Source organism: Prosopis cineraria, unplaced genomic scaffold (genome assembly GCF_029017545.1).
Source record: "Prosopis cineraria cultivar Desert tree isolate PC_DT_omini unplaced genomic scaffold, ASM2901754v1 PC11, whole genome shotgun sequence".
Classification (NCBI taxonomy): Eukaryota; Viridiplantae; Streptophyta; class Magnoliopsida; order Fabales; family Fabaceae; genus Prosopis; species Prosopis cineraria.
Window position 1 is genome coordinate 3,821,830 of NW_026555342.1, and position 12,455 is coordinate 3,834,284.

Sequence of the window (12,455 nt, forward strand, 5' to 3'; positions counted from 1 at the left end):
AAAAGTTGTAATTTTTTATTCAATTTTTATAATTTACAGAATAAAACTATAATTACTTAAACAAAAAGTTATAATTGAAAAAATAGATCCATACCCATTATTTTTATTTTAAACAAAGGATAATTTAGTTATTTAACCTAAAATAATTAATAGTGGAAAGATGCCTACAAATTTTAGAGAAATTATGACATTTCAAGAAACTTAATTGTTATTTATATATTTTGGTAAGATTTTATTATCATTTTATCTTCATTCATTATAATTCCATAAATTTTCTCCTTACCTCTGACGTTCGTGTTGTTATAAAATACATCTTAATATTTTCAATGAATGTCACCAATTATTCTGCCATTTGAAAATGAATTTTTTCATCCCAAAGATACAAAGTTTGGTTTTACCAAATGATATGATAGGCCTCTTAATTTAATATTTGTGTTGATTAAAATTTATTTTATTTTATTCCACTACTTTACAAGTATTACAAAGGATTCTAAATAAATTGCATCGGGAAGCATTTAGAATTAGAAGTGGACGTTTGCCTTAAAAGAAAAGAAAAGAAGTATGGCTGGTTATTTTGAAAAGCGAAGCAATTGAAGGGATAGAATTTGTATGATGGTGAGTGAAGTGCATAGTAGTATTGGAGAGTCCGAAAGGGGTGAAGGAGGTGCTAGTGGTGGTGGAAATGAGAAGGATGACGGGGATAAAGCTTGTGGGTCACAAACTAGTGATCCACAGTTTGTTTTCATGGCAAATAAGGATTTGATTAGTAAGGAGACAGGGATGGTCCAGCCAAAAGCTCCTAAGTCATGTAGAGAGTCTTTACTCAGTTTTAATTCCTCTGGTTTTTTATCGTGTAGCAGGCACCATGAAGATCTTTTGAAGGGTTGGAAAGGATACTTTGCTAAACGTAATGAACAGGAGAAGAAGCAGCATGGTGAGTTATCTGATGAGGATTGCCAGGTTCTAGAGGATGTTCATGATAGGAAACCAGAATTGAAGTTCACACAGGCAGAGTAGGAGCAGTGGTGTTATCCTTAGTTGAATTCTTTAATAGTCAAATTAATGGGTAAAACTATCCCATTAAGATATCTTAGGCCAAGGTTAGTTAGAATGTGGAAAATTCATAAACCAATGAGAATTACACTGCTCAGTAATGGGTATTTTATTGTTTCTTTCACAAAGCAAGAAGATTTGGATTATGCTTATTAGGAAGGTCCATAGATGATAAATGACCATTACCTTCTAGTACAGAAGTGGCGACTAAATTTTAATCCTTGGAAAGCAGATACCCAGAAGAGGATTGCAGCTTGGATTAGAATAATGGATTTACCGATTGAGTTGTATAATGTGGAATCATTGAGACGTATTGGAAACATGGTTGGAAGGACCTTGAAGATAGATTTATCAACTTCTATATCAGATATGGGGGCCTTTGCATGAATCTGTATTGAGTTAGACTTAAGCCAGCCTTTGCTCCCTTCCTTTACGCATTTTGGTGAGGATATAAAAATAGGATATGAAGGACTGCACCTAGTGTGTTTACATTGCGGTAAATATGGTCATCATAAGGATGTTTTCCTAGAGAAAATCGTTCCTTCAAAGCTAGAGAATACTGATACAGTTGAAAAGGGCGGTGAAGCGGATCAGAAAGCGTCTACCAGTGAGGAAAGGGATGAGTTTTGAGTTATTTCTGATGAGTTCCCTATGAGTAATGCAATGCCAGTAATGGAAAAAATTAGAGAGATGGAAAACACGGTGGCCGGAGACAGATATGGACCGAGATGTTGATTAAGCATTAGTTACATTGGAGATATGAAGGTGCGGATTTGAAGGGATTATACGATGGAGATGTGAGATTGAAGGATATGGAGAGAGAAGGAGGTAAGAAAAAGGGAGTGTAGATTGCAACAAGTGAATTTAAAAGAGGCGATCATAGAGGAAAGAATTAGAACGTTGCAGGAAATTGGATCTTCAGCAAGGAGAATAAATTAAAAATCACTCAGAATGGGTCCCAGTCAGTACAAAACGTAAGGGGTCAACAATTGGGAAAGTCAAAGGAAAATAAAATATTCCTCCTGCTGACCGAACCAAATCTCACGTGATGAAGAATAGAGAAAATTATAGTTTAGGCCTGAAAATTTCAAAGACTTTTGGGGCATTAGATAATGGGCTTTAAGAAATGGGAGAAAATAATTTCAACCAAATGGTGATGCATATGTGCCCAAATAATGAATTTTCTTCTAAAGCCCTCAAAGAAGTGATTTATGCAAATAAGACAAAAGATGAGACTATTTTCAAAAGAAAAGGTAACAAAGATGTTATGGCTGATGGGATAGACACGATTTTAGAAGTTGTCATGCATGAAGATAAAAATCGTGAGAAGGGCTTCGGCGAGGGGAAAAATTTATTAAGCAATAAAGCTCGTTCCTTTTCCAATATGTCTTGATGAATTTTGTCTTCTAGAATAGTAAAGGAACAAGTTTGAAATCCTTCCCTGGGTTGGTTAAGGAAATTTCAAAAAAACACTTTGTGGATTTTTTTACCATACTAGAGACACGTACTAGTGGTAGTAAGGCTCAAAGACTAACGAAGGTGATGGGATTCCATAATTTTGAAGTTGTGGATACTAGAGGATTCAGTGCAGTTTATGGGTTTTATAGAATGATGCTTCTTGGAAGTTTGAAATTTTACAGAAACATGACCAATTTATTCATTAAAAACTTACATATGGTAGCAATGAATTGTTTATTACAGCTGTATATGCTAGTCCTAACCCCATTCTTCGTAGAGCCCTTTGGACAAATTGAGAAGAATTAATCTTTTTATGACCGGGGCTTGGTGTATCGGAGGTGACTTTAATAGTACTCTTTTTTTACTTGATAGAAAATCTTCTCACCAGACCAGAGCTAGTATTAATAAAGAGTTCAATTCCTGGGTTGAGGAGCTTGAGTTGTCAGATTTGGATGTAAGGGTCCTTACTTCACGTAGAAGCGAGCAGGAAGTGAGAATAGGATTGACAAAGTGTTGAGTAATGAAAGTTTTAAAAATTATTTTCCTGAGGCAGTTGTTACTCACCTCCCTTTTTTCAAATCAGATCATCATCCTTATTACTTCATTTGACTGGTCAAGGTAGTGCTAGAAAGAATAAAGACGTCGATCTTTTTCATGATGATTTCGAGAGTTTGGTGAATAAGAATTGGTTGCCAAATGAAGATTGTTATCTTTAATGTTTCTAACTTTACTATTGCAATCAACCAGTGTCATGATGTTTTTAGGCATATTGGTAGAAAGAAACGTCATCTTCTCAATAGAATTGAAGGGCTTAATAACTCAGTGAATTCGTGCTATAATGCGGATTCCCTTGAGTGTCTTAAAAAGAAACTTTGGCAGGAACTTAAAGAAGTTATTCTCTAGGAAAATCTACTTTCAGCTCAAAAAGCTAAATGTGAGTAGTTTATTTTGGGAGATAGGAATTCTAAATACTTTCATGCTCGGGCTAATGCTTGAAAGAAGAGGAATATAATTGAGGCCATTCAAAATGACAATGGTGAGTGGATGTATGATTTTGAGGAAATCAAGACTATAGCTTTGTCTTTCTTCAAGAACCTTTTTCATGAAGATTATGCTCTCACTACGGGTAATTCCATCCCCTGCTCTATTTCTTTCCCTCGCATTGATAATGGTTCTTTACATGAGTTAGGTAGTAATTTTTGTGATGAGGAAATTAAGAATACTTTTAGTATGGGGCCTTTGAAATCTCTGGGGCCAGATAGTTTGAATGCGCTTTTCTTTCAAAGCTAATGAAAGTATATCAGTAATTCTGTTACAAATATGGTTCAGTGAATTTTCAACAACCCGTCTCTTGTCCATGATATTAATGGGACGTGTTCTCATTCCAAAGAAGGAACATCCTGAGTCCATTCGCAATTTTTGGCCTATTAGCCTTTATAATGTTATTTATAAAATTGTGACTAAGGTTATTGCTAATAAAATTAAATCTCTCCTTCCTACTATTATTGCTCTTAATCAATGTGGTTTTATTCCGGGAAGAACTAGCTCGGATAATGTCATAATATCTTAGGAAGTTATTCATTCTATACATAATATGAAAGGGAAGAAAGGCTTTGGCGACTAAGATTGATCTTGAAAAAGCCTATGACAGAGTTAATTGGGATTTTCTTATTTCATGCCTTGAGGAGATTAATTTGCCAACTAAGCTGGTTGAGGTTATTCGGTAATGTGTAAGATCTTCCAAGATGCAAATCTTATTGGAGGGAAGTAAAACAGAAGAATTTAAACCGGCTAGAGGCCTTCATCAAGGAGATCTTCTTTCTCCTTATCTTTTTGTTTTATGTATTGAAAAGCTTGCTCATCTGATACAAGCAGAGATTGTTAAAGGTACTTGGAGGCCCATTCGCTTAAAAAAAGATGGTCTCTTCTCTCCCATCTTTTCTCTATTGATGATCTGGTTATTTTTGCTGAAGCGGCTATGGACCAAGTGCAAGTGATTAGATAGTGTCTGGACCATTTCTGTGCAATGTCTGGACAGAAGGTAAGTCACTCTAAAACTAGGGTGTTTTTCTCTAGGAATGTGAATCATAATAAAGCACAGCAGCTTAGTGACCTTCTTGAATTTAATCGTATGGTGGATTTGGGTAAATATCTTAGGGTCCCTCTCCATCATAATCGTGTAACCAAAAATACTTATCAATTTGTGGTGGATAAAATGAAGCAATGACTCTCTAGTTGGAAGGTGACTTCTATTTCTTTTGCAAGACGAACAACCCTAATAAAGTTTGTGTTGGGTACTATTCCTCTTTATTGTATGCAAACTGCTCATCTACCTAAGCTTATGAGGAGATTGATAAATGTTCTCGTGGTTTTCTTTGGGGCTCAACAGGGGAAAGGAAAAAGATTCATCTTGTAGCATGGGATGAAGTGTGTAAACCAAAAAGAAGTGGTGGCCTAGGTTTCGACATGCACATCTTCAGAATAAAGCCTTTATGATGAAAGCAGGATGGGGCCTTATACATAACAAGGAGGCTTTATGGGCTAGAGTTATAAGAAGTAAATATAAATGTGGAAGGGAGTTAATTTCACAAGTGAATAGGACTCACCCCGGATCTCAGTTCTAGAGAGGTTTGAGAAACAATTGGGAGAAAGTTAAAGCAAGGGTAGAACTCACAACCAACCATGCAAATGAGGAGGTCGTTAGATGGAAACCTGAGAAGCATGATATGTTTATAGTTCATTTTGCTTATGAATCATTGATAGATAGTTATGCTTGCCCTGATCAGATGTGGGCCAAGATTTAGAAGCTTCGAGTGCCTCAGCGGTGTAGATCCTTCCTTTAGCTCATGAGTCATGATCGTATCCTTACTAATAAATCTCGCTTTGACCGTCATCTGGACAATCAACCGTGGTGTAGTTGTTGTCCTGAGGAGGTTGAAGACACTCTACATGTGATGAGACAGTGCCCTGAAGCTAAGGAAGTGTGGATGAAATTATTACGCCCTTCTCAAAGACGGGCTTTCTTTACTGCAAACTTATGTGAAATTCAATAATTACGATCTTCATGAGGACCGAGAGCTTATTGCTGAAATTCAACAATTACTTTAAAGAGACTGGCAGGTTGATATGAGATGCATTGGAAGGGAGTTCAACTCAAAAGTTGATTCCTTAGCGAAACATGCCTTATCTCTCCCCATGGGTCTTCACGTAATGGCTGGTGACTCTATTCCTTCATTCATGGAGGAGTTTTAGTTTTTTTTTTTTAGTTGTTTGTTTTGTTTGTTTCTTATTTATCAAAAAAGAATTAGAAGTGGACTATTATGGACTCTTAATAAATTGCATCGGAAAGCATTTAGAATTAGAACTGGACTATTATGGAATAATCATTTTGCTAATATAATTTAAATAATAAATAAAAAAGATAGATAGATATATTATTATCCAAAATATAAGTGATTACAATTTTATTTAAAATTTAGGCAGTTGGATGAATAATGAAAAATTATAATTTATAATTCACCAACAAATTTATAATTTATAAACTATTAACCATTAACTTTAAATTCTAACTCTACCTAAAGTTAGATTTCTTTAGATAGATTTCTTTTCCCATGTGAAGGTAATACAAATTGTTAAATGGTTAAGATAATAATAATTTGAATGAATAAAAATTAATATCTATAGTCTAAATATGGCATAATATTGTTATTGAATGACACGTTCACACATTTCTCTATTTTTTTTGGAATTTTGATTTTTATTATACAACTAGCTAGTTATATCATTTGCATCAAATTCGACCCTTTAAGTCTGCAGTAGAAATCAATCGAATAAAATTTTTATTTCAATGGAAATTATCTATTAAATGAAAATAAGCATTAATGATATTATTTATTTTTTAATATTACATGAATTACATAAATATTTTTTCAAAATGGAGAACTACGCTCCACTTAACATTTTTTAAGCAAATGATAGTCAAAGACATAAAATTTTTAATTAAGAAGGCAAAATCATTTTCTTAAGGAAAAATTAGGAGAAAGGACCTAGTTGAAACCAAAATTGTTCCTAAAGACTAAAGTACATTAAAGAACCAAGTCTATTATTTTATTCATAAAATAATTTGATCAATTGACCAAAATGCTCCTCTATGTTAACTAAAAAGAAATTGAGAAAAAGGCACAAAATCTAATCATCAAAGCTCCAATAGTTAACGGTGCTCTTAACAGATCTCCGGCTGGCAAGCGAATGGTCATCAGAAAAATTCAACACCCTTTGATTACATGTAATCATCATGGACTATGTCTAAACTCAATAACCAAATGGTTCAAGGCTTCTGACTTTATATGCAAGGCTTTTGATTTAGGTGAAAGGCTTCTGGCTTAAGTGAAAGGCTTTTGTCTTTAAGTGTAAGACTTCTAACTTAGATAATTACATGTAATATCTTATAGATTACATGTAAATCAAACATATAGAGAGTATCCATTATCAATGCCTTTACAATTACATAAAAATGACAACTAATTACATGTAAATTAATATGAAAAAAAATTCACGAGCATGCCTAAGAAATAATTTACATATAATTTCTAGTGAATTACATGTAAATTAAAAGTACAAAGAACACGCCCTTGTCAATCTCTCAAAATTACATGAAAACGATTATGGATAACATGTAAATTATTATGGGAAAAAATTTGCAAATATGTTTGAGGAATATTTTATATATAATCGAGCACACAGAGAGCTCCCTATCAATCCCCTAGAGTTATATAAAAAAAATTATGAATTACATGTAAATCAATATGTGAATGTGAAAAAACTCGTGAGCATGATTAATGAATGATTTACATGTAATCTCTAACAAATTACATGTAAATCAAACACAAAAAAAATGTCCCTGTCAGTGTCCCTAAATTACATGAAAATGACCATGGGCCTGTATCTATATAAATTTGGGTGAATAGTAAATGAACATTGATTTATCAAAAATGCCCCTGGGCATCCCAAATCTATATCTATAAATTCGTCATGGCAGTGTAGATCCAACTTTTTTATTTCTTTTAATTTGTTACCCATCTACCGTTTTTCTTTCTTTTTAACTTTCCGAATGGGAACAGTACATCCAACGTTTTTTTTAATTTGTTAATTTTTTTAACATGATATATTAAATAAAAAAGAAAAATAATAATGTGGGTCCTGTAGTAAAAGAGGTATACATGGGATCTACAAAAAATAAACAGTTGATAGGAAACTTATACTTGAAAATGAGAAAAATATTTTGTCTATTTTTATATTAATTATTGATATCTCTCTTCTATTTTTTGAAACTTATATAAATATTTTTTAGCATGGATAGTTATAAAATACAAGCCCTTCTTTTATTTTTAAAATTTTATTTTTATTCATCTAATCATTAATTAACTGTTAAGTCATGTGCGTTTGACTAAAATACCTCTATCTAAATATAAATGTTGTCCAAAAATTATTTAAATTACCAAAAAATAATTTTTTATTATTAAAATGTATTTATTTTGTAAATTTTTAAAAAAATTAAAAATATAAATTGGCCAAAAAAAATTCAAAGATGCAGTGTATGGACTTGATAAAGAGAAAAATAAAATAAAATAATTTTTAATAATTTAGAGTAGTTAAACTAGCCTAAATAAACTGAAAAGCTAAAGGTGTTAAAAATCATGCTCGATTATAAATTTTTTATATATTTAGATATTTTAAACTCAATATAAATTGAGGCTTTAAAGGTAATAGAAGGAATATAATAGTTTAATAAACTTAATTTTTAAAAAATTGAAGTAGTTTGGTTTAAAAAAGTGGTGTGTAGGACCTAGCATTAAAAAATATGAGTGTCGTCTATATTTAAAAATTTAAACAAGGTGTAGAAAATAATAAGATTTTTATATTTTGAGAGATCATATAAGATTTTATATTAAAAATTGATGGTGAATATAAGATTTTTAGTAAAATAATAAGTGTTAGATATATAAAGAATTTTTTATATACTCCGTCCATTCAAAAATGTAAGAAATTTTTTGAGAGATTAGATATTAAAAAATGTGAGATATTTTTAGTCTTTTAAGTGCAATCATTGCTTTTTTTAAAGTACCCTTATTGAATAAATTACTTCATATTTATTTTAGGGTGAAACATCCTATTAAATAAAGATAAATATAAAAAAATAAAATTAATTTAAAAACAAGTAACCACTTCATTAGGATGAGATTCGGTTAAAAATATTTTATATTTTTTAATGAAGGAAGTATTTATTATTAACATAGGGTAACAAATTAAAATAATTTGTGTGAGCATATATAAAACAAGTTTTTATTTATATTCTTCAAATGCAAAAGGAATAAAAATCTATTATTCTATTATTTATATATAAAAATTGATTATGATTTGTACACCTATCAAAAATATTGATGTAATTATGTGCCTCTAGTTCATGCAACAAAAATTATGGGCTACAAATTAATTATATAATATTAATAAATTTATTTTTCATTGCACACCTAATCTTTTCTTAATAATTATTGTTTACTTGCAATGCTTATATGTATGGTTGATAAATGTTAGAATATGGATTATATTATTTGCTTGATTTAGACCATTATAATTATGATTTATAAATAATATTATCACATAAATTGTAGTATGATTCATTATAACATATGTTTTATTTTTTTTAAGGAAATACATGGGGCAACATATTTTGAAAAAAGAACAAGCTATATTATATTGTAAATTGTAGGATGTGAGAAATTTTAAAAAATAATGATATTTTTTGATATATATAAGAGTAGCATGTTGTAAAATAAAAGCCATTTCTTATGAACATCATCCAATTAAAATTTTAGTTTCGTACTTGTTGACTGTGAAGATATCTTAGAAAACAAAAGGAAGAAAAAGAAGAAGAGGAAGAAGTGTTCTTTAAAATTTAACTTACTCAGAATAATACATTCTAAAATAAAATAAGTTTTTATTTATATTTTAAATACATATGAACATAACAAATTTTAAAATAAAAATATTCTTTAGATTTTAATTTGCATAAATTAATCAATTATAGAGTAAAATATGCTAGCATTCCTTTATTTTGTTAGAATTATAAAGATTTCTTCTTTATTTTTAACACTTACATTTTAGTCTCATTAATCAAGATTATAAAATTTAAATAAATATAAACGTAAATTATATTAACTAATTTATCTCTTATTCCATTAAGTTTTTTTTTTTTTGCAGATATGTGTTTGAAATATTATTTTAGTAAATTTACTCCCTTTGTTTTTAGGGGTTATTTCTTAAGAGTTGGATGTTAAAAAATATAAAAATATTTTTAGTATTTAAAATTGTAATCATTGACTTTTTTTTCAAAAATTCTCATAATGAATAAATTATTTTATATTTATTTTAGAATGAAACACCTAATTAAATAGTAAATACAAAAAATAGTATTATTTTAAAGATAATAACTACTTTATTGAGGATGAGATTGGATTAAAAATGCCTTACATTTTTTAAAAGATGAAGTATGTATTTAATTTTTAAAAAAATATTAAATAAATTAGTTTGTATGACTAATAAATTTAAAATATAAATAAAAATTTAAAAAAATATATCAAGACTAGTAACTGTCAGTTAATGATTAGATGGATGAAAATGAGAACTTAAAAATAGAAGGCATGTTCATATTTTGTAACTCTTAACTATTAATTTTAAAAGAGATTCGTATAAATTTTAAAAGTAAAAAATATTTATAATTAAGATAAAATAAAGGAAAAAATAATATAATTTACTTTAAGCATGTTAGAATAATTTTTTAATATTTACATTTATTTTTATTCTCAAAAACTAAAATATTCGTGTGCATCGCGCAGGACATAAATCTGGTTATATGTAAATCAATATATGAAGAAATTAAAAAGCATGCCTAAGGAATAATTTACTTGTAATATCTAGTGAATTACATGTAACTTAAACACACAAAGAGTATACCATTGTTAGTGCCCTAAAATTATATGAAAACGACTATGAATTACATGAAAATAATTAAGCCAGAAGCTTTATATCCTAAACTTGATCCTATGCACCCAAGTCAGAAGCTTTGCATTTAAACCAAACCCCTTGCATCCAAGCCATAATAAGTGCATCTTAAGCTAAAAGCCTTGCACTCAAGCCAGAATCCTTGCACTCAAACTAAAACCCCTTACACCTTAAGTCAAAATTCTTGCACCTTTTAATTTTAACACCCCAAGTGAAAAAATATATCATGGTGAGTAAGAAAAACATTATGCTTATGTTAAATTATATCCTACCCTATACAAAAATAAATGAGGGAACACTTATAATAAGTTATCTCTTTTTAAGTATCATGCATTGTATAACAAGTTATGTTAACCTATAAAAGATGCGGATTCAATAATGTAATATTTATGACAATTGAATTGTTCTGAAAAAACAAGTAAATATGAAGAGCGATAATGAACAACAATAATTTCAATGAAAGAACATTAATTCTATTAGTTTTGGTTTATCTTTCTGTCAAGTACAATTAAAATGATAAATAAAGATTACAGGGCACCCTATATCAAAAGATATACCATAGAGCCTTAAGAATAACATTATGCCTATGTTAAATTACATCTATCCTATAGAAAAAATAAACGAGGAGGATGATCATAAGTACACTTCAAAGTACAATAACAATTTCATTTAATCTTTCAGGGAAATCTCTTGATCAGTATATCCTTATATTTCACTTGAGTTATGATATGTCTAAGTTGAATTTACAAGGTTTCTTGACTTGAACTTATTTTTTCTTATCTTCATAAGAAACTTTATGTTTTAGTGCATCTAAAATATTATGCTTGAAATAAAAATTATTAACCATCACAAGTAAGTCATTCATGCCATGCTATATTTGGGTGTGAGATATTTATCCAAAATGGAATGATTAACCAAAAGCCAAGAGCGCTATCTAAATAAATACATAAACAAAAAAAAAATAATAGCAGATGGAAATGAGAGATCAATGTAAAAAGTATTAGTGAAGGAAAAAAACAATGACATGAAACATTTTTTTTTAATTTTAGATTGAATCACAAATGCCATGCTTTTTGACAATTATTATGCTTGATAACTTTCCAATAAATCTAAGGTAATGAAAATAACTAACACAATGAGGCAAATTGGTTTTGATAACTACTGAGTAATCTAATATTTACACTTTACCAAATAAAAACAATCTCATAAATCTGGTTTGGAGAACAAGAAGAAGAAATCAATTCCTGTTAAGCAGTAATAGAAAAGAAAACTCATGATTTGGCCCTCCAAGTGATGCCACAACATCAACAAAATGTTCATGTAGCTCATGTGTCCAACATAAACATTGCTTTAAGCTAAGTTAGAGTTGTTGGTGTGATTGTTAGCTCTATTGAGAGGATTTATTGTACTACCACCACAATCTAGATGATGGCCATGAATAATAAATTGTTACCAACTAGACTTGAATTAGGAATAGTTTTTGATTCATACATCTATTATTTAACTTATAACTGTTGAATCAAAATCAACAAAATGAGCCATGAGAATCAATAAAAATTTCACATAACCACAAACATTAACTTGCACAAGTGCGGCCTAGAGAAGCAACATTATGAAGAGTTACCTAAAATTTTCTAAATTGAGAAATACTTACTTCTCGGAACGTCAGCAAATGTGTCATTTAGTTATTTATTTAATTGGGAATAGAAAGCATCAATATAACCCAAATAACAGCACAAATGGTTCATGTACTAATTTAACCCAATTTCCATGAAAGAAAAAAAAATACCTAAAGAACCAAGAGTTCTCTTCACTTTCATTAAACATCAAGCTGATAACAAATAGAAAAGAAAGTAGAGGTTATTTTTATATTCTAATGTAAC